The following is a 25,465-nucleotide window of genomic DNA, read 5'->3' on the forward strand; positions in this document are numbered from 1 at the left end:
CAGCAACCTCTTAACCCAAACTAGTATTGCCACTGCTGTATCTCTAGAAACACACAATGCAATCCCGTATCACCTGCATCTATCTCCCCATGTTTTGCAATATATTCAAAAGGTCTGAATGACTACATCAATTAATATATTTACTTCACTTCAACCTTATTAAGTCTGTAAGAGTTGTTATGGTTACAGCATTATCCCTCATAATGAAAACATATTATCCAGTCGTATTCAGTGCAGTACATCCAACTGCAGTGCTATAAACCTTTACACATGGCAGAACATTGATTGGTTGTGTTTCTTGTGTTACTGGGCAGGAGCAGAGGTACTGTAGGTTCATTTTGACAATCTCCATTAAGCTGTGGTACGAGGCACATATGTATTTTACATGAACTTGACTAATAGTGCTTCCTCGTATATTTTGTTATAAATTACAGAATTGTGACGATTGTGTTTTGTGTTTTGACTGCTGACTGCTAAGTGATGTGAGAGGGTGTGAGTGACTCACTAAAAACACTGGAGTCAAATTATTGAAGTGCTGCGTAGGCACATAAGCTTTAAGCTGTACAAAGATGCTGGGATACTGTGGAGACACTCAGGGTTGCTACCAGCAATGGTATTACCCGGAGTTGTTTATACACAGGGATGTGCAGAAATAAGTCAAAAGGAGACATAAAAAAAGAAAAGCAAACACTGTAAATAAAACTACAAAGAATAGTGCTGCTGTGAGTGGAGTCTTGCCTCCTCCGCTACTCTGCGAGGCATGAGATACAATGAGGCTGTAGTATTCCCCTCGGTTCACTTTAATGGGGTTCACCAGGTCCCCTTAAGCTAATAACATCCCAGGGAATGTACTAGCCAGTATGGGTATGTTCGATTGCAGCCGTTTTCCTCAGCCTTCCCAGGTTGCCTGCTTTTCCACCTGCCGCTTGCTGCTGTGTCAGGAACAGGTCTTTTTTTTCCCCTCGCTCCAGACACTTTGTCACTCCAGTTCTGCAAGCAGCACTCTCGCTGTGTCATGTCCAAGAAGGGCATGGCGAAGGAATAACAGAGCGTCTTTTTTATTTGATCGACTCCCCCCCCCATCCCTCCAGCCCCAGCCCTTTCCAGTACAGCAATCCCAATACAATTCTAAGATGGATTAGATTTGTGTCAGAATGTAGATTTCAAAGTAGGAGGCTTGAGGAGAGATGTTATTCAAAATGAAAAGAGAGTCAGAACATAATAAAACTAACCATTTACTGTAAGATGTAGCTTTAAGATTCAAAGCACAGTGCCTGAAAACGCCTCTCGCATAAACAGTTCAAACTAATTTAAATACAGTACCTCTCTTCTCAGTACGTTGGGAAATACAGAGGGTTAGCATTATGTACTTAACAGCTGTGTGTGAGGCACTTCTATGCAGAAAAAGAATCAGTGCAGCCATTATCAAATGCAAGAAACCATGTGCCTATTTCAGAGTACATGGATAAAAGCTCCCCTCACAGTGTGGTAAATTGTGACAGTGAATTTGTCTCCGTGTCCAATGATAAAATATCATATCAAAGCCCTGCAGCTGGATATTTATCTTCTCTGCCTTAATTCGCCTGAGCTTATCTGTTACAGTGCAACCCCTTCTCCCACAAACACAATGTGTATTTGTGTGATTATACGGTACAAATGCATTACCTTGAGCAGAAAAATAGTTTGTGGCATCTCGCTTTAGCTCCAGTTAATTAACCTTGGGGAATATAAGAAAAAGACAATGTATTCTTTCAACATGAAAATGTACAAAATGCATTATCCAGTCTGAAACCCAAAGAGCAAAAGGCAAACGAAGGTAAGAATGATGACGATGTACCCTTCCTGACAGATTCAACACACTTGGTGGTGTTTAGTAATTTGAAGCACAATCTTTCTTTAGAGCTCATTGTTACCAATTTACAGCAGCTAAGGAGATGTTAGTCTAACATAAATGCAGGGGCAGCAGGACAACATATCCATGAAAAGAAAATGAACTCCATTGGAGGTTTTAACAAACCTCACTTAAAATCCTCGGGTTTAGTTAGAATCAAGTACTGGAGTGGAAAATAAAACTAACAGACCCGTGCAAAATGTAACCACACATTTTCAACAGAGCACTGGAGATTGGCTTTCCTAATGAGCAGTCTGTCTTTCACAGCCACTTCTAAGTGTGCTAATTTACCACTCAAAAATTAGCAAATAGCAAGGACAAGTAAGAGATAATAGCAGAATCCATAACGGGGTGCTCTGAGGGGGATCTTTACTAGCAGGAGAGGTTTTCCAAAATACATCATTTTTTTAAATGTTTATTCTCGTTTCATTGGCACAGGTAAATGGACATCATAGCCATAATCTCTCCAGAACCATCGCTGTCAAGAACAAACTTCAAAATGTTTCAATCTCTGCTCGTTACTTAAAGTGTCATTACTCTGAGCGCTTATTTAAATGTTCCATTCTCAGCCCTGTAGAGACATCGCATCTCAATAACACACCAAGTGGCAGTGTATATAAAGGCTGTTAATGTGTTTGAACCAACACCACAAGCTATACCATTTAAAGACAGGTGACTCCATAGATTCTGATACACTAACTTGTGCTAAACATTCTCCTTGTAAGTTTCATCACAACTGGACAAGCAGTTCTCTAAATTGCAAAATACAGGAGGACCTACAGCTATGGCCAAATGTTTTGCCTCAAGTGATATCTTCAGGACGATAAATCGAAGTAGTTCAGCTGACTGTGGACGATTTATTACATGCAATGACGTAACTTTAATGTTATGGCGAAAACGTCAAAACATATAAGCATACATTTTGATTATATTTAAGTTAAATAATGTGACATTTTGAAATCTAACATTAAATACTGTATTACTATTATGGCTTCTGGTATACTTTTGCAATATTATTTTGTAGTTTTTTTGATTACACAATGTTAAATAAAAGACCTAGATTTCTGTAGTTTTTTTTTTTTTATGTGTCAATCATAAATTCTAGGTGATGCAAAACTTTTAACCATAGCTGTACACTGTCAGTTGTTCACCCCGCAACAACTCTGTGGACTATGTTCATACACGAACAGCTTTTGTTTATAGGTTGGGCTTCAATGTATACTGTATTCAATTGTTGTTTCCCCATTTTCATGTATCAATAAATACATTATTAGCATTGTACATTGTTTTGAGCTTCAGTGTATAATTTATTAGTCCTACAAAGTGGCTTCATTTTAATATTTGAAGTATACAATGTAAGTAACATTAGTATAAATTATATACATTATTAATTTAACAAAATTACATTTTGCCATATTCCTGGATTAATCCTCTACTCATGTTACATTTTTATTTTGGGGGTATATTTTGTCATGTTAAGTAAGATATTTGTGAGATAAACTTGAAAATAAATCCTAGTTCATTTCAGCAACTCACAATTTAGTAAATGTCACATCCAATACAGTAAGGTTGTCAAAATTGCTATCCAAAATGTTATCTTTGGATAAATTCAAAGTACATTAGCTTGTGTGTGTAGTGAAAGGCAAGAAGGATATTCTCTTAAACGCTTTCCTACTCAAGACAGAATTTTAACTTCTCTAGTTCATTTGCATCACGTAGATTCTGTTTAAGGGAAGGAAACCCTCACTGTAGAGAGTTGCACCACAGACAAAGGTTTTTAAATTCAAAAGTAAGAACACATGACCACAGTCTATACCTTTATAGCCTGCACCCAATATTGTTTTTCTGACTAGTGATTTACAATATATTAAACTTGTAATGGGAGCTTTTCATTGGTTACAAAAGATCAGAATTATAAAGGAGCTGCATACTTTCATGTACTGAAAGAGAATGGATGCAATTGAAAAGCCTATAACAAAACACAAATACAAGCAAACAATTGAAATGAAAGCATGTAAAATGAAACCGACTGCAAGAAAAATAAATTTAAATTAAAAGCAGCTCACAATTAGCCCATCCATGAAGTGCTCTGTGATAATCCTAATATAAATAGATTATTGAAATCATCCCTACATTCATCCTTCAGAGTGTAAGGAAAGCTGAACAAAAATATTCTCTCTCTTTACAAATATGACACTCTCCCACAAACACACCCAAACAAACCGGTCAAGCATTATATTTCATCGATTAAAACATAGAACATTGGCTATGTTTACACGTTTTAGCAAGACAGAAGTTCTAAACTGGGTGTACTTTAGTTGAACTTGAGAACACCTGCCTGCTTACACAGTAAACACTGCTGTTGACTACAATGAACAATTCATGGAATATCAGGTGATGAGGGTGACGTTCTGTGGAAACGGCAATGCTGAAAAAGGAGAAGGTACAATGTAGACACGGGTCATTGTAGCACAGCACGTACGCTTGCTTGTCTGTATAAATTGGGACTACACACAAGCACTTTCTGAGATGCTCTCCAAGTCCTCCCGGTGACCTTGAAGGCGTGTGCAATCCTGGAGAGATAGGTAACAGAGCTCTACCTTCAGTTCATTAATAACTAGTGCTACATAATTTTGTATAAAGATAATGTTTAAATCATTTGCAGCCTTTTTTTTATCCCCTTAAAAAAAGTAATTATGTTCTCATTTGACATAACAGGTTACAAATAGCCTGTTAAAAATGTTTTTTTAAAAAGAGAGAGAGAGAGAAAGAGGCAGGATTCACATACTATGGGGTAGGCTATACCCTTCAAATTAGTTAAATTACCACTGCACCAACATTCCAGCTTTACGGGATAGGCAGAATCCTACCTGTTAAAGAAGACTCCAATACTGAGTGGAAGACAAACCATGTGTCCCAGTAGTGCTTTTTTTTTTTTTTTTTTTTTTTAACTTTCATTAAACTTTACCATTTTAGCATGAACCTCGATAAAATACAATGTTGCCCACCTACAAACAGGTTTGTTGTAAACCCTCCTGAAAAAAACAGGTGCATTGAGACTGTTATTACATTACAAAGGAACGACAACAGTGTAGCAGCGTAACAGTGCAGCTACTGATCCACAGCCACCACTTACTGCTGCACGTCACATATGTATACATGTTAGAAGTGAAAACAGTGATATATTCTGGGATAACCATATATTTTGCAAACAAGTCTTCACACTTGGTTCAAATGGGCAGCAAATGGAGCATAAGGATTCGTTTAGTACAAAGCAAAAATAAAAAAAGGCTTTCTAAATAATGGGCTAAATGTAATTGTAGAATAAAATAGCATTTTTTTATGAGTAAAAATGCATTACCCTACCTCAGTTATTAAGGGGGTAATGTGAAGCTTTGTGAGTGCTGCAAATGTACACGTGGCTATGTAACTAGATGGCCGACTCAAAATAGAGTTTTCATACAAAATACAGATTCAGTTTTGTATTATTATTATTATTATTATTATTATTATTAAATAATAATAATAATAATAATAATAATAATAATAATAATAATAATGCGGGCACATATAACTTTTTTCGGGAAGGAACTGAAGCAACAATTTTCACGAATCAGACCCCATTGAAATAAAGGAAGGGGCTGGAACCGCACCCAAGGCAGTAACAGAAGGGAAGAAACATGATAACAATTTATTAATGGAAGCATTTTGTCCAATAACACCATATGGTAAAAAAGAAACTAGTATTTATCCTGGGCACATCAAAGGAACACTAGAAACGACTACCACTACTTTCTTCCTCTCGTGGTGCAGTTTACTGTAGATGTGGATTCATGTCTACTGTGGGGAAACTAGCAATGTGTCCTAAACTCATGTCACTAACTATTATGGTGTATAACACACTGTCAGCAGTGTTTCTAAGAAGCCAAAGACACTGACTTTGCAACTGGTGCAACATTTGATTTAACAGTGACATCTGGTTTTGTAATGCTTTTTTTAATACATACCATACCAACTTTTGAGAGTATACAGTACCTCCACGTTCTAATTGATTCATGTTTTTGTTCTTGTTATACACAATGCCCCTATTCATATATGTATTGTTATATTTATAGTGGTTACACCTGTCAAGTTACTTAACCTCCTCCATTGTTGTTGTAAGTGACTTTGCCGCTTAGTCTCTGTAAGTTGCCTTGGATAAAGGTGTCTACTAAATAAGCACATAATAATAATCAATCATTCATTTGAGTCCAGGCACAATCTGCACATTAACTAATTTGTGCATTCCCTGTGCCCACATACCACGCAAATAGTAATAGCTCAAAAAAGCCGTTTTCGTCAACAAATCTTTCTCTTTGTAACATTTCTTCAGTTTAGCTTGGTGTCTCCAGTATCTTTTCTCTCTTGGTCTTTATCATTTTCTGAGGTAAACATACTCACAATCCATGCATTTGACACACACACACCGTGCTAATAAGATACATTACTGGAAGAGATTACAAGACACAGACATTGGTACAGAAGATTACAAGACCGACAACATCCATATCTCATACACAAATAAAGGATGTGTCCTTATCAGTAACTTTCCACATGCTTGCCTTTACATTGAGTTAAAGAAAATACATTACAAAAGCAGCACCTCAACAATAGAAAAACAACACTTGTTGCAACACAGTTAAGAATTGCAGCACAACTACGGAGCTAATGAAGTGAGAAAAAACATGTTTTCAATTTTAATTAAGAACATAAGAACATAAGAAAGGTTTACAAATGATAGGAGGCCATTTGGCCCATCTTGCTCGTTTGGTTGTTAGTAGCTTATTGATCCCAGACTCTCATCCAGCAGCTTCTTGAAGGATCCCTGGGTGTCAGTTTCAACAACTTTACTGGGGAGTTAGTTCCAGACTCCCACAATTCTCTGTGTAAAAAAGTGCCTTCTATTTTCTGTTCTGAATGCCCCTTTATGCAATTATCCTTTTGCAATTATCCATTGTCAATGTTGCATCCTCAAAATAATCAAGCAGGTTAGTTAGACACTATCTCCCTTTCCTAAAACCATGTTGACTGTCTCCCAGGATACTGTTACCATATAGGTACTTTTCCATTTTGGATAGTATTATAGTTTCCTTAAGTTTACATATAATAGAAGTCAGGCTTATTGGTCTGTAGTTACCTGGTTTTATCTCCTTTTTTGTGGACCAGTATTACTTTTGCAATTCTCCAGTCTGTCGGTACAACCCCTGTGTGACAGAAATACAATGATTCTTGGTTGTAAATCACACTACCAACCTGAGAGGGCGCTAAGCAACGAGAACAAAGGTTCTTGGACGGGCTGGCCTGACAGTTCCTTCCCAGGGTTCAAGAGAAGTCGGACAGCCAGGAAGGGGGCGAGACTCCATTGCAAGAACGCATTGACCCGGAAGGGAAACGACGTGGCAACCATAGATTGGAGAGGCGGTTGCACTCATTTACCAAAGGGTCATGTGTGACAACAAAAAAGGGGACAGAGATTCGTAATCTGTTCCTTTGCATTGGTTTGTTGTGGATATAACCAAGAAGGACTGAAAGAAAGTAACCAGAAACTGCATTGTGAGTGTTTTGTTTGTAATTGTATTGTCCTGTCTTGTACATTACTAGACAGCTAACACAGTTCCAGAGCTGTCGCCAAGGGCCAGTACTAAACCGGACAGCACTTTACCATTGTCACAAATGTAATCTTGTATCATTCACCACAAGCTCTAGTGCACACACCCAGGACTGGTGACCGTGTTTGTATTATTGTGAGGCTGATATTGTTTATTATTTGTCTTTTCTCATGTTATTTACACTGTGCTGTACACATTGATGTGTATTGCCGAGGAATTATTGTTTGGTCACCAGACCTGAAAAATAATATAAAAACATTTCCAAACCAGATTACAATTATCTCTGATTGCTTCTGTCATGTACTGCATCACTCCTGCACCTGCTCTCACGCATCCACCTTGTCACACCGTCACTTTATCCCAGAGTATGCCACGGTGGTTAACCCTTTAGTTGACCTCACCAATTTAATTAAGTGGTCAGCTAAGTGTCAGGGGGTGTTTGATACTATTAAGCGTAAACAGTGCCAGGCCCCCACCCTCATTACACCTGATTTCACCAAGAGATTCATCCTCCACACCGATGCGTCAGATGTTGGTTTGACGGAGTATAACACCCGATATTGTATCTCAGTAAAAAGATGCTACCTTGGGAGTGCAACTAGTACTTTTTCTCAGGAAAAAGTGAAAAAACCTTTTAATGGCCGAGTGTGACCGACAGGAGCTGAGAGAATTAAAAGAAAAGGGGGGGGGGGCAGATCTGAGCAATACACATAGCCCCTGCACCACAGAGATAACATGGACATAAACAAAGAAGATAGCTGCTTGATACCTCCCTGCTGTATCCTGTTCAAAACCTCTCCTTCAATTTCGCCGATGGAAACCCGATACCTGCTACTTCTTATGCCGACCTCTGTCCAGCAACCAGACCTTCTGCCCCAGCACTACAGTGATCAAAACACCAGCAGGCACAGTCTCCGGAGCAGCTATTTTAGAAGGATTGACCACTCGCCAAACTCTTAAAAACCCTGCATGATAACAATATCAACATCCAGGTTGGAAGCGATCGTATGACGCTGGTCAATATTTATTGTATTTTTATATCTGTTACACCCATGTTCCCTCCTCGCAGGCATGCTTCAGCAATCATTCCTGCAGCTCAGCCTGCCCAGAGTCCCAGGACAGGAGCAATCGAAACAGATCCAATCCTTCAACAAGCTCTTCTTGTAAGAAATTACACTTTGAGTCCTCATCTCAGGTGTCACATCATTGAAGGTAGTTTCAATTCTCATTGCTAATTCTGAATGTCACCTTATTGTCAACTGCAGGAACCTCACGGTCACACTCAAGTCCAGCGACCCCCGGCTGCTCAAAAATCTTACCCTGGGGGAATTTGTGTTGGCTTTCTCTGTATTGGGATATATTATGCACTGCCTACCCTCCTCGTCGCTTGGAGCTTGATCACTACCTATTTTATATTACAGATCTAGCAGACAGATACGGAGGCACGTCTTTTACGAATACCACAGGGGGGTAAGGACAAAAGCATGTGCAGTCTGTGCTTAAATTGTGAATACTTTGCCTGTGAGACCCCTTCCACAGCACAAAGACACTGGACAAGGACCTCTCAATATCTAACCTTAAAGTGGATAACAAGTTGAAATAAAGCTGTCATGGAAGTGGATGAAATGTTGCTCAGAAAAGGCAGGCGATCCAAGGGGATTCCATTCCCCACAGTTCCACTCTGTGGTTATTCCCATTATTGTCTAGGACACTCCTGATTTTTTCGTCATCAATCTGCCAACACTTGACTGCCACCTCCCTTTGGGATTCACCACCTGCTTTCTGATTCTCTTTACTCACGGAACTGTACCCTGTTTGTTGTCTCATCCATCACAATTTGAGATGTCATAGATTCACTGAATACGTGTTTGCCCAGGTGTTCATTCACCAATGACCACAGAAACTGATTTTTTTCTTACCTTACATTTTTCCACTTTTGTTAAGTTGTTTGGAAGCCCATGTCTTCTTCAGAGGTTTCTACTGATGTGGCTTTCAATTCTCACCACTTCAGTAATGGACACAGTAAAATGTGAGTGGACATAACTTACCTGGGCAGCAGGACAAACAGCAAGCAGAGCAGCTTGAGTTATCCTGGCAAACTGATATGGTTGATGTTTCACAGACCTTCTGTTGCCTGCTGTCTTACCTCATCTACCCTTCTGCTGTCCTTCTTTCTGGCAATATACATACATTTTATGTAGTAATTATCAGTGAGATAATCCATTTATCTCTGTGAGTCATAGAATTCTTGATGATCCACCATCCAGGCCACAGTGATGTAATAATAACATAAAAAAACACTACATTTTAGGCAAACAGCTCCTACATTATGTATGTCTTTATTTTATTCAATCTGGGATAGAGTCCCCGTTATACTAACAAGCATTTACACAAGTTTAACACAAACTTGTTTCACATCTCCAGAGCCGTTAGGATGAAAAGGGTTCTAAAATCTCAAAAGAAAAGGACAGAATGTCTCCCTTTTGGCAGGATTGAATGCACAATGCTCTATTGGCCGTAATGCATTTAATTGATATGGATGTATTGTATAACTAGCACATGTCTGGTAACAAAAAGGGCATCTTTTACAACTAACCAAAAGCTGCTAATTATATTGAATAGCTGTATCAAAAGCAGTCCTTTTATACTAGCTGTCAGTAGCCCTTGTTGTTTTGCTCGTTTATTCACATCCTTCCTATTGTAGTTATGGGACATCCCAGTTTCATTTTTTTTTGTTTTGTTTTTTTTTTTTTTTTTTTTTTACTGCAACAGGAAGGTAATGAAATTGAATTCTATTGGATAGTACATTGCTAAAACTACTGTATACTGGTTCCTTTGTGATACTGAAGTGCTAGATAATAGAAGCAAATGTTTAGGATTGTTCCAGTTCTCAAAAGGATGGTTTGCAATAGTATTGTATTCGCCCAACGATGTCGTTTAAAAATGAAACTGCATATAACAGAGAATGTTATGTTTCAAACACAATGTTGGGATGTGCCGTTTCAGGACCTGCCCTTCTTTATAGTGTCAGATGAATAGTTGTAGAACACCACCCAACTGAGCCAAGGTTGTACACTTTGAATTACCAAGTAAAGTTTGAACTCCTGTGACACAAGGGCAACAATGGTCTGTTATGTGGGAAACTCCAGGCATGTAGAGTCAACAACATCATTATTTGTGTCATGTGATTGTGCCTCTAATATCCTGGTACTGCCCACATGTTCTTGATCATGCAGATTGGGACTCACATGAAGTACTGGGTAACATGGGTCTCGTGATGAGCTAACACACATAATTTATATCAAATAATATGTATCACTGTACCTGTAATCTTCTGTAAATGTGACACAACATGACTACAAAGTTTTGTTCAAATTAGTCATGCAAAACATTCTTTGGCACATTATAACTCTGAGCATCTGATTTGGGGTACAATATTATTCTTCTGTTACAGGAGAATGTCCAAATCTTTGATAAAATCCATATACGTAAAGCTCCTAACCCTAAACCTAAACCAAACCCTAACCCTAACTCCAACTGTATATTCATTTTGACTATAACACTTCTAAACAGTATTAAAGCAGGTGGCAATCAATAAAACAGAGATTATTTTAAATTATACAATTTCAAGTTAATCTGATCTGAAATTCTGCTGGAAGCCATATTGACTGCAAATGAATAAAATACATGTTTGTAATACTAGTTTGTAATACTGTACCATATGCATAATAATAATAGAAAAGGCCACCAGGGGTCTGTGTTGCACAGTTTCACTAGGAGAGTTCATGGCCAGTCTGTCACTGAGCAATATATGTTCTCGGGTATGAATAAAAAAGTTGACTTCTATATATTGTTAGAGCTTATATTTGTTCAAGCATTCTGTTACACCAGCACATGAATTGTTAGGCAAAGGTTTAAACTAATAGCAATGGTGACTTGGTATGTATAAAAAAGATGTTATGACTTTTTTGCTTATTGGTGTCTGAGTACAACATTTTCTGATGCAAGTCATGCTCTACAATTGTCTTTTTTTATTTTTTAAGTGTACCAAATATTCACTTGAAGAGTTATTTTAAAATGGTAGAGGACTTAACTATGGGATGCCAGTTACGTATTGTGATATCTTGTGTACCAATACTATTCTATGTGTTAAAGGGTGGTGTATGAAGTAATGATGATAACTTCAAGGATTTTGAAGTTATATTAAACTTTAACAAAAATAATCAGCCATAAATGGTTGGTTTCACAGAACACAGCTAGTACTGATATTGGACTGCCTTATCTAATCAACTTTTCCAGGATTACATTAAGAACATTTAAATTAAGTGCCATTTCAACCTAGTCTGTTTTTCACTTGGTGTACTATGCTGTGAATGTGGCAGCCAATGCCATTTGTTCAGTGGCATGCTAGGTGACTAGAAGCGGTTACTGTTCTCAAGATAGCAAGTGAACAACTAAATAAAATACTGACTTATTCAAAGAGAAGCAAAGTTACTGGAGCAGAAAATCAAGTGTGGTAAAACACCTTTCACTGCAATGATTGAATATTATTGTTATCACTTTACACTGTGTTTCATATATGGAAAAAAAACAGAGCCAGTGTAATATGTGCAGGGAAATAGTTGACAGGATACAAATAATGCTATGATTGTCTGGTTGCATTATTTGTCCAATGCACACTGATATATTATTAATTATCAAGCTTGAACAATGCTACAGTCCATATCCCTAATTACAAATGTACCGTCTGAATAGCTGCTTATTGATAATGTTTGAGAAAGCAACCATTTGCTGTCTGAAAACTAACACAAACAGCCTTAATTAGTATGTGTGATGGTTCTGGTTTTTATCAAACAAAAATAGAGAGCCACTCAAATGCAGTAAATCCCTGCTTGATCAATAAACACATCTCTACTCATATACCTTTTAACAAACAAACACCAGCATTTGTTTATCAAATAACAGATAACGGGATTGCGCAACCAAATGCCCTTATCATAAGTGTGGTTGCTTTTAATTAGAGAAGGCCTGATACCCAGCTGGAGATGAATATAAGCGATCAATGTGTTTATACAAAGTGGTTTGAGGCTAGTTAGACTGGGGTTGATTAATCCTATTTAGCTAATTTAAAAAAAAAGAAATCTGAGGAAGATAAGTACCAATTAAATAGTCACAAGACAGCCATTTGGAAACCAGTACTAGAAGATTTCAAAGGTAAAATAAATGCTTAGCTGTAGTTTATTTTTTCAAATGTTGGTATTTCAGAAGTAGTCGTCGCCATATAAGTCTACATATTATATACATATTTTACTTTGTAAATATCAGACAGATCCTTCTCCATGTCCAAGGGTCAGAAAATTGTTGCTGTGAGCTCTTTTTGTTTCATGCTTCCTGTTCTGCTTTAGAACCCCTCGATTTAGAAAACACAAAGTGTCACCAATGTGACTTCTTATTCGTCTGTGTGCACGTTTACCTACATGCAGTCTGCCTTGCAGCAAAACTTCCTCAGAGGACTGTGGAGACTGAATGTGTTCAGCTCTACACAAGACACTCAAACAGTCCTGTCAACTAGTAAAGCCCTTGGAGGCAGAATGTGTTCAGCTCTACACAAGACACTCAAACAGTCCTGTCAACTAGTAAAGCCCTTGGAGGCAGAATGTGTTCAGCTCTACACAAGACACTCAAACAGTCCTGTCAACTAGTAAAGCCCTTGGAGGCAGAATGTGTTCAGCTCTACACAAGACACTCAAACAGTCCTGTCAACTAGTAAAGCCATTGGAGGCAGAATGTGTCCAGCTCTACACAAGACACTCAAACAGTCCTGTCAACTAGTAAGCCCTTGGAGGCAGAATGTGTTCAGCTCTACACAAGACACTCAAACAGTCCTGTCAACTAGTAAAGCCCTTGGAGGCAGAATGTGTTCAGCTCTACACAAGACACTCAAACAGTCCTGTCAACTAGTAAAGCCCTTGGAGGCGGAATGTGTTCAGCTCTACATAAGACACTCAAACAGTTATGTCAACTAGTCTCACATCATGCCATTCTTTTCCACAGTCATACAGTCCCATTTTTATGGCTGTTTTTATGTCCTTGTGTTTCATAGTGTGAATACTGATTTCCCACAAGACGCCTTTGAAATGTTTAATCTCAGTCAAGGAGTTTTGTCCTGGTGACATTAGTCCTTGTTTCCAATCCATCCAACAATAAAACACAGAATGAATGAGAAAGAAGTTAACAAACTCTACAATGTACTGATTCAGTTTCTAGCAATTCGGCATGTAATGTCCAATATGTAATGGTCAATTATTGCCCATGCCATAACTAGCAGTAGTTCTCATTAATGTGCTGAGCAAGCTGTGTTTGGGTCCCAGTTGTAACGTATAGAGCTATGTTCTTATGAACAACTTGAAACAGTTGACTTCCCCTGCATAGGAACACATGTAAATAATGAGATGTGCTCAGTCCCCAATATCATTAAAGGAAAATGCATTCAACCAGTGTATGTAAATAGAGTTCTGGTTAGAATTTCTGATAAGACACAAACTCTCTCAGCTGTTATAATTAAGGTTTATCACAGAGTTGGTTGTTATAACTTTTACCTTTTAATATTACTTTAACATAAAATGGTGAATGATTATAGTGACATCATCAAACTAGTATTTTACAATTATAACAATTTGTTTCTCTTTAAAAATCCAATGAACATGCTTATATGGAAATGCAAAGACAAAAATCCTTCCCATACTGAAAGTCATACAGTATACCTGATAATGATTATTATTAAAAACAATTGACATGGATAGGCTTATTTATAGGATGCACCCCATTTTAGAACGTGCAGTGTTTTTTTTTTCAGTTAATGGTTTTATATTAAAAGACTCAAATTCAAATCATTAAAAACAAAGTTATAGGGCTGAGAAAATAAGATATTTTCCAATTTCATCAAAGATCAAAAAATCAAGGCAAATTCATAGTCCTTTCTTCCACCATTAGTAAACTGTTGTCACCCCTGTAAGTTCTACTCTGAATTCCTTTTCCTATTCACGTTGCCAGGAGCTTATGGATTTCTTTGTGTCAGAAATATTAACTATCCGTGATGCTGCTGCTGTTTCTGCCCCTAGTGGTGATTTCTGTGCCCAGTTACCTTCTCTGAGAACAATATCATATTTATCTTACTCTTTTATGCTTGTCAAAGAGTTTGTGAAGGCTACCATGTCTTCTGGACCCTTTTCCTTCTGCTCTTTTGAAGATTCAATTTGACAAAATTGCTTTTATTTTATTACATATTATTAATTTATCCTTATCTTCTGGAAAAGTTCCATAAACTTTGAAATTAGCTATTATTATGCCATTACTTAAAAAAAACCTAATCTTGATAGAAATATTTTTTCAAATTTTTGACTGATGTCAAATCTTGCATTTCTATCTAAAGTCCTAGAGTGGGTGGTTGCTTCGCAGCTGCAGGCACATTTGGCTACAAATGCCCTTTATGAGAAGTTTCAAAAAGGTTTAGATTTTCTCATAGCACTGAACTGCTTTTGTCTGTCTTTTAAATTATCTTTTGTTAAACTGTAACTTAGATGTGTGTTCTATATTGCTTCCATTGGATTTGTCCACAGCATTTGATACTGTAGATCACCATATCTTGTTACAACGACTGGAATATGAAGCTTGTATTACTGGTACTGCCTTAAATTGGTTTCGGTCCTATCATACTGGCCATGGCCAATATGTCTCAGCTGAGAGTTGTTCCTCTCAGATTGTTGGTTTGTCTTCTGGAGTACCCCAAGGTTCTATTTTGGGTCCCATTCTGTTTTTGATATATATGTTACCTCTTGGAAGACTTCTACAAAATAGGGGCCTTAGTTTCTTTTTTACAACAAAATGTTAACAAAACGGAAGTTATGTGAGTTGCTCTCTCTCTCTCCCCCCCACCCCCATATGTGACCTTGGGAAATTGCTGCTTTACTGTTAGCCCCATTATTAAAAATCTGGAAGTTTTGTTTGATTCTGAATTACGCTTTGATGCACATATCAAATTTATTTGTAAATCTTCTTTTTTCCATCTTAGAAATATTGCACGCGTCCACTCTTATTTGGAACCATCTGCAGCGGTTTACAGAGACCTTGCCTTCATTACCTTTAGGTTTGATTTGCAACACCCTTCTGGCTGGACTTTCAAAATGTGCTATTTCCAGGCTTCAACTAATTAAAAATCTGGCAGCTAAAGTGTTGACTCATGTAAAGTCCCGTTGTCACATAACCTCCGTTTTGACCAGTCTTCATTGGTTACCAGCACTATGGAACTCCATACTTACTCACATTAGAAGCATCCACTTTCTTCTCATTTTTAAAACATATACAAATATGTGTTTTTAGTTAAAATGCAATTGTAGTATATATAATATATATATATATATATATATATATATATATATATATATATATATATATATATATATATATAATATATATATGTGCTCTGGAAAAAGAATTTAAGAGACCACTGCAAATTTTTCTTAAATCAGCATCTCTACATGTATGGCAGCCATTCCATTCCAGTGTCTGTTGAATTCCAACACAGGCACACCTCATTCTACTGAATGAGGTACTGATTAGGGGATCACCTGAACCAAATCTTATTTAACGAGGAAAAGTATAAAAACCACTCCTGTGGTCATCACTATCCTCTTGCAATAGGACCAGCTGGATGGCAAAACAGTGCTAGTAGTACCTCTAAAGTAATTGGAATCAAAAAATAACTATTGACCATGCCCAAAGAGTTGAAAAGGAAAGTTTTGAGTGAGGAAAAGAAGGGTTCAATTCTGGCTTTACTGGCAGAGGGATACAGTGAGCATCGGGTTGTTTCCATCCTTAAAATTTCAAAGACGGCGGTTCATAAGAACAAGGTCAAGCAGCACACATTGGGGACAACAAAGCTACAGACCGGCAGAGGGCGAAAACGACTCTCCACTGACCGGGATGACCGCCAACTCATTCGAATGTCACTCAGCAACCGTAGGATGACATCAAGTGACCTACAAAAAGAATGGCAAACGGCAGCTGGGGTGAAGTGCACGGCGAGGACGGTTCGAAACAGGCTCCTAGGGGCAGGGCTGAAGTCGTGCAAAGCTAGAAAAAAGCCCTTCATCAATGAGAAGCAAAGAAGAGCCAGGCTGAGGTTTGCAAAAGACCATAAGGATTGGACCGCAGAGGACTGGAGTAAGGTCATCTTCTCTGATGAGTCCAATTTTCAGCTTTGCCCAACACCTGGTCATCTAATGGTTAGACGGAGACCTGGAGAGGTCTACAAGCCACAGTGTCTCGCACCCACTGTGAAATGTGGTGGAGGATCGATGATGATCTGGGGGTGCTTCAGCAAAGCTGGAATCGGGCAGATTTGTCTTTGTGAAGGACGCATGAATCAAGCCAAGTACAAGGTTGTCCTGGAAGAAAACTTGCTTCCTTCTGCTCTGACAATGTTCCCCAACTCTGAGGATTGGTTTTTCCAGCAGGACAATGCTCCATGCCACACAGCCAGGTCAATCAAGGTGTGGATGGAGGACCACCAGATCAAGATCCTGTCATGGCCAGCCCAATCTCCAGACCTGAACCCCATTGAAAACCTCTGGAATGTGATCAAGAGGAAGATGGTTGGTCACAAGCCATCAAACAAAGCCGAGCTGCTTTAATTTTTGCGCCAGGAGTGGCATAAAGTCACCCAACATCAATGTGAAAGACTGGTGGAGAGCATGCCAAGACTCATGAAATCTTTGTTTTTAAATCAGGGTTATTCCACCAAATATTGATTTCTGAACTCTTCCTAAGTTAAAACATTAGTATTGTGTTGTTTAAAAATGAATATGAACTTATTTTCTTTGCATTATTCGAGGTCTGACAACACTGCATCTTTTTTGTTATTTTGACCAGTTGTCATTTTCTGCAAATAAATGCTCTAAATGACAATATTTTTATTTGGAATTTGGGAGAAATGTTGTCAGTAGTTTATAGAATAAAACTAAAATGTTCATTTTACCCAAACACATACCTATAAATAGTAAAACCAGAGAAACTGATAATTTTGCAGTGGTCTCTTAATTTTTTCCAGAGCTGTCTATATATATATATATATATATATATATATATATATATATATATATATATATATATATATATATATATAAAATTATTTAAAATATTTTTAAAAATTTTAAAAAATTTTGTTTTTGCTTTTTCCTAACACTCATTAATTCGTAATGATCTCTGAGGGAGATGCTTCTCGTTAATATCGAGCCTTGCAAGTATAGCAAGAAATAGAGTTAATTAAGCCGGTTGTCTAATACCTAGTTATTTCAGAAATTGACATTACAAGTAGTAGAATGTGCTTGTAGCTTGTGAGTTTGTAGTTTTCAGCTAAACTCACACAGTATATATACTCAAATATACTGTATAATTGTATTACACCACTGTTTTTCTTTCAATAAAACAAAATGCACACATTTATATAAAGAGGCACATAATGAAAGCATTACATTTGTCAAATATAATTTAATTAAATGAGTGAGAGTTTGCTGATAACAAGCTTAAAATTATATATATGTAAAATAGATAAATAAATAACAGTAGGTTTAACGCTAACCTGTACCACATCACATAAGAAAGGCTCATTTAGGGTTAAAGACCTATCCTCGCAGACTGCTAGAAAGATTCACTCCACACAGTTACTTACTATTATATTAGGAAAGGAGAAAAGTATGTGCTAATGTTACAGAATTCCATACACTTTAAAGAGCCAAGTATTTTTTCTCCATCTTTAAGTGGGTGAGGAGTAAAGTGCTTTATTGCTAGTATTACTCACATTCACAGCACGGACATGCAGTGGGGACCATCCCTAAACAAACGCTTTTGGGATAGTAACCACAAGGAACACCGAGGCAACAGCTTTTGTAAATCATGTCTTTAATGTATGCATTCACAATTTATATGTGTCATTGCAAATATAAATAGACTTTTTGAGGCAATATTTTTTTAAAGAAATGTAAGGGGAGAGTTCTTCATAATTGCAGTCATGAAACATGTAAAAGAAATGATCATTTAGTTGTATGGCAAAAAAAAAAAAAAGAATAAGTTATTTGAAATGATTTGAATGGCTTTTTCTTAATAAATTAGATCAGTTTGAGTACCTTGTTTTACCACTGTAAAATGCTGGTAGAAGAAGGCTTTAACTTAAAATAACAAGCATACCCCCACTCTGAAACGCTGTCTAGATTGTACTTAGATTGTACTTAGATTGTATTATTGTACTAGATTGTTATCTGTTGAGTTTAACTTGTTTTTAGTTATTTTTTTCTCAAGGGAAATGTCATCACTAAGAGAAAGATCTCCTGAAATAACAAAACATCACTGAAAACTAAAAAAAAACAAAAAAACAATGTTCAATCAGTCCCACCTGTCATGTCTCTGTGACTGGTATATATAAAAAAAGGCATGTCTCCACTGGATTTATAGTGACAAAGCCCACGACCCAGGAGCAAAACAAAACACTAAATTAGCTGCAAAGATGGGTCTTTTAGCAGCAGGACATAATGCTAAAAAAGCTTTTTCACACCAGGCCGCGATGAAAATATCAGCTACAAAAAAAAAGCATTTCCTGTCATGCTGAAAGTCATAACATCTTTATGGCACCAAAACAGCTTCCATGGTACCTGCTGGGCCCTATTCTATTCAGAACACACAGCAGGTGGGGATGAGGTTGACAGCTGTATCTTTGTGTTTAAAGAAACAGCACACCCTATCTATCAAACCAATTTTCACTGTAAATGTCCGAGTCGGTGGACACCCATAGAATTAATTGTATGGTTGATAAAAGTTTAAAGCTTGTAAGCCTTTCATATCTATTGTCTGTGAAATATAGTAAAATGTGATTGTAACTTGTGAGTTGGTGGTTTTTACTATTTCCTAATGTACAATATTCCACTGTTAGATAATAAAAAGTATAAGCAGAGTATACCACAGGAAGCACAAGATGAAAGGGTACTACGTTAAAGACAGACATTGGATTTGTAATATGTGTAAACTAAATTATAGGAGTCACATTTTCCTGGTAACACACTTTGGGATCAGGTTTGGGCTGCTAAGTTTGCTTGAGATATGGTTGTTAAGTGCCTGTCCTTTAATAGATAGCAGTAATAGCAGACAGAAAAAAGGTCCTGATACAGTATAGTGGAGTGAAGCTACAGCAATGCTTTATTTTCTAGTAACTTTGTTTCAGCTGAAATGTTTGCTGAATTTAAACCTAACTCCTGCAGGAAGGCCAGTTTCATATTGAATCTGAAGCTTTGTTATACATACTGTACTTCTTGTAATTTTGTAAAATCATCACAAAATTGAATACAACATTCGCTGTGAGTGAAATAAAATGAACCATGGCCAAATCATGCAGTGTACTGGATTAGAGGCACTCATTAAACTTTGATGATTAGTTCATGTAGTGGCACCCTTTTATAAACAATATCTTCTGTAAAACACTTAAAAAACAATTTGTCAGCCTTCCCACAGGAAGCACCATAGTTTATTTAAAGACAAAACTGAAGACATTGTAACATATTAATACAAATGAAGTCATTCCTGAGTGACTCCATCTGCCGTTGAAAGAGGCTCTTCCACTCCCCTACACGGCTCAGAGGCAAATAATTAGGCGCCACTCAAAATGAAACCACACAAGTAACGTATGGCTTCATTAACTTCAGGCAGGCAGGCATCCAAAAATAGACACCTACAATGAGCCACATGTGATCCATTGTCATCAGTTTGATATTTAAAAAAAAAAAAAACTTTATATCCTCATAGTACAAAAACTTGCACAAAAGCATATACCCCGCGAAATAGATTGGAGCGCTTTCAGGCATCTTTCATAACACTGTAAAAAAAAAAAAAGGACAAGCTACAAGCCCTATTATTCTTGTTTACAAAGGTTAATCAGAATATATTAATGCACTTCAAACCAAGCTGGCATGTTAGGCAAGTGTGGGTATCTTTTATTTTTCATTGTATTATTAACTAATAACAAATGTTATTCATCTCCATAATGGCTAAATGACAGCCTATTTAGAAAAATACATTACTTGCCCTCATTGAATATTACAGGGTGAATATGCCCTTCACATGTTTGAGTTAAACAACTGCTCTTCTCAAAGACTTTTAGTGACTTTTTAGTTGACAGTTGGTTAACATAATTTGGTAGTCATATAAAGAAAGTTCTTGTTTTGTTTATTTTTCTCACATATGAAGTTATTACCATGTCAGTGTAGTTTTAATTTAATCCAGACACTAAGCAGTTGAGCTGTTGTGGCACAAGACTAGCGGTTCAAAACTGAAAGACAGAGTTTTTATTTTCTTCCAGAATTTCTTTTAAATGTATTTTACATTGAGACCCAAGTGAGTGCTTTCCAAAAAAGGTAGTCAGTTATATATGTCAAAGCTTATACTGGTTTTAATAAGACGACTTAAAAAAACAATTGTTTTCAAAGCCACATATGATTAAATATACAGTACTATATCTTTTATGTTGTATCATACAGCCATACACATTTCCAAAGCAGTGTGAACAGAGCAATTTCAATGAACAAAATATGCTCAGTTGATAATCAGCTGATAATTTTAGGCAAATGCATTTAGGTGACTGTCTGCGTTCATTATGTATTTAAAATTATGAACACAAATCCAGCTGGAAGAAATATGCTATTTTCATTGGTGAGCTCTTGCTGCCTAAGTAGTCGGTTACTCATATTATAAAATACACCAGCAATGTAAAATGGCAGAATGAACAATTACGTTACAGTATAATGCACTTCTCAATTACAGTACTTCTTGTTAGTCTAATACTCATCTAGCAAGACGAGATGTGAACTGAGGGACAAGACTGGACCCAAAGTCAATAATAATGTGACAAGAGCAAGAACAAAAGGTAACAAACACATTACAAAATACAGATGGATGAAATACAGTGTGGATGAACAAATACTTCAAATTAGGAAGTGTTTGCATTTAAAAAAAAAAAAAAAAAAAAAAATATATATATATATATATATATATATATATATATATATATATATATATATATATACACACACCCCTGTGACAAAACTGTATTTATATATATAAAAAAAAGGCTTAGTCTTTTTGAACATCAGTGAATGTTAATTTACATTTGATAAACACACCATACAACATAAACAGACATTATCTGGTCGAGTTTCCTGCCAATGCATCCTGACGCTGCCCTGGAGGGACATCGAATACAGTACTTGGGAATTGATTTTAATTAACAGGCAGTGCTTTACTATCCTATTCTTTGAGCAAACACTGCTCATCAGTGTATAAAGCAAAACAAAGGTAAGGAGCCTAGGCCGACTACACATTTTACCAGAGTTCACAATACCATAAATGCCACAAGTATTTAATTGGTCTCTTAGTTTGCATTGTATGAATCAACTACAGATTAACCCTCCTATTATGTTCAGAATTTAGGTACATCTGTTATGTTTTGGGTTATATTGACCCGATGCAATTTCAAACTAATTTAAACAGCCTTAAATTGATTAACTGTTTTTATTTGCAAAGGTTTTACTCTTTTATGCTCTTTTAGTCCAGGAGCTGTGATAAAACTTTTTTTCTACCAACCTGGGAGCTCCTCATTTTGGAGTGTCTTTACCAGTGAAATACTGTTGCAATACTGACAGTGAAAATTAGGTTCTGCCTTGTAGATATAGATTGTTTGTTTTTTTGTTTATAAATATCTCCAGACAGGTGCAGCCATTTCTAGAGACAAATCTACATAGATAAGTGCCACGGGTCACAATGACCCGAAACATCTTATTTGTACACATGACCTCTTCTAAAAAAAAAAAAAAACATCTCAAAGGTTCTGTTTTCTGTATATAAGTTCATGACCCCAACTTAGGGAAAGTCATAAAATATTATACAGAAAATGAAAATAAAAATAGCATTTAAGCTAATTAGAAACTAGAGTCAGGTCAAATAGACTCGAAACCTAATAGGAGGGTTAGGTATTTATATAAAATGTTCTACTTCAATAATACTAGTTTACAGCCTTTATTTACAAATCCAACTTATCTAGATATGATTACTCCATGATTATTATTATTTTTTTTAAAATGATGTTATAAGTGTAATGCCCTGAAGAAACTGCATCACAACCATTAGCATACCAAAGCATTATCAGCAATAAAAGTGCATTGCATTAAGATCAAATACTGCACAGTTCCTAATGTGGTTGCTACTGCAATGTATTTGCCTACCGGTGTATTTGTTTAATATACCATTGTGATATCAGTGTTATAAAATGATTGAGAAATTCCACCTGGTGATGTGTGTGTGTGTGTGTGTGTGTGTGTGTGTGTGTGTGTGTGTGTGTGTGTGTGTGTGTGTGTGTGTGTGTCTTACAGTCAGGCTTTCCTGTGGTGAGAGTCACACTATACTTCTGTCGCCACAAGAAAGAAAACGTCATAAAATGATAATGTATTTGAATGACCCTTTGTCATATTAACTCAAATAGCATAATGGGCCCAGGAAGAGATATCTTTAAATATTTGTAATATATTCTGGAACAAAAATATACAGGTTCTATTCCATTTCTTTTTTAACAACCCGACTTCCAAACTAGATTAGCTACAAGAAAGTTAGCGTGTGACCCATTACACAGAACTTTTTTAATTAAAGCAATTCCAAACATATTCATTATGAACTGCTAGTTATTGTAGTTTTGTAATTTGTATATTTGTACGTTAGGTTTGTGTCCGTGATTGTAAGCAAACTAGAATTTAATTAAAACTGATTTTTTTTTTGTTTTTTGTAATTATAGAATGATGTTTGCTGCATTCTTTTAATAAAGAGTTAAAACATTACTAGGTATAATTTGAAATCCAAACTTTAATGAACAATAACTGTAACATTGCTCTTTTTAATTAAGAATCCCTGTTTAGATCAAAATAAATTACACTGGGACAATGTACCGTACATGTATGTTGTTGTTTCTTCTCAGTTGCATTTTAAATAAAATTTATACAGATGATTCCCTGCAGGGTTCATTACTAACATGCCATACATTATAGGGTCTTGCACATAGGTACCAATTATTTTTTACATCTGTGTTTGAGTGTTTGAGAGCCACTTGTTTTACACTATGATGTTGGTTCAATTGGATTGCAAGGAATTCTAAATGTGTATACAAATTAATATGGAACCCAGAAATGTAAGGCTTTTTATCGGCCCCTCTCACTTTAACAAACACTTGTAGGTATAACATACATGGAAATCTTAAAATGTTCAGCTCCCGAGATAACAGAGACAAATTCATTATCCTTGAAGGGCATACGTTACTTTGTATAATTATTCTCATCCACAATGAAGATGTGAGTGGGCAACCACACAAATCTTCACACAATCTGACTTCATTACCTGATAAATTGCAGATACCCATTGCTGTGGCACAAAATCTCAGAGAACATGCACTTCTTATCTTCATTGGATGAAAAGATGGGAACACATGGGTTGCAGCTTCACATTCAGGATCCACGTGAGTTTAAAGGGTAATTGGCACTCTATACAAGATGAGAAATAACAGTTGTAATTATATGTTTTTCCCCATTGATGAGAAACCATCAGACATCTTGTAATAGCCTACTTCAATCTGTCAGTTTGCAAGAAATCTTTAGTCCTGCTTTAGTATTTGCCATTCTCCCATCTAAAGTAATATTTGCTTTGTATAAAGTAAGATGTCATTCAGATCGATATGTTTTACCACTTTCAGGAAGCCTACAGAACAGTTCCAGAATCTTTTGTTAATATAAATATATAGCCTGCCGAGCATTCCTTTTAAAAAGCAGTCTTCTTCTTAACGTGTGCTGTTCTTGCGCAGCCAAGCAACTGCTGAATCAACAGCTGTGTGTATAACACGGAGTCCACCCGGGAAACTTGTCAGCGGGCAGTCCTCCACAACGTGAAGCATTGTCTGTTTCTGCCCACATGAGCAGAGTGGGCTGTCTAAGAGGCCCCATTCATAAAAACACACTGCACACCGACTGTGACCAGTACGATAGCGACTGTGTAAAGTCCAATCTTGGCATGGCAGGTAGAAGCCGGGCGGGCAGTCTGTTGGGTTAGCAATGAGGAATTGGTTGCGAGTGTCGCTCTGGAACCACTCCTTTGCCACTGGGTTGTTGATGACCAATCAGGGTCAGGAAGTGACAGCCAGACTGGACATCTAGATTCCAGACGCACCTTTGGTGGATGGAGGATAAAGTCATGCAATGGTAGTGCCGGGTTATCCTGGATCTTGTTGACGATTTTGACTACTGCTTCCTTGCGCCGAATGTGTGGAGGTGTGATGTTGCTCTGCACCGGTAGCCACTGGACCGGAGTTGAGCGAAAAGTGCTGGAGATGATCCACATTGCAGAGTTCAGCTGAGTGTCAATTTTCTTTGCATGTGAACTGCAACACCAGGCTGGGGCACAGTACTCAGCTGTTGAGTAGCAGAGAGCAAGGGCTGTGGACCGGAGGACCAGTGTTCATGTTCCCCATGATATGCCGGCCAACATACTCAGCAAGTTGTTTCGTGCGCGGACTTTTGCGGCTGTCTTTATCAGGTGGTCGTGGAATGTCAGTGAACAATCCAGGGTAACACCGAGGTAAATTGGGCTGTGATCGCACTTAAGCCGTTTACCATCTAGGACTACATTGAGTTCCTGTGAAGCACTTGCATTGTGCAGATGAAAAACTGCTGAGACAGTTTTTGTGATGCTTGGTTGGAGTCGCCACTTTTTGCAGTAGTCGGATAAGATTGCCATATCGATGTTGAGATGCTCTTCGAGTTCTTCAAAAGCTTGGGCTCTTACCCGGTTTCAG

Source organism: Polyodon spathula, chromosome 4 (assembly GCF_017654505.1).
Source record: "Polyodon spathula isolate WHYD16114869_AA chromosome 4, ASM1765450v1, whole genome shotgun sequence".
Lineage (NCBI taxonomy): Eukaryota > Metazoa > Chordata > Actinopteri > Acipenseriformes > Polyodontidae > Polyodon > Polyodon spathula.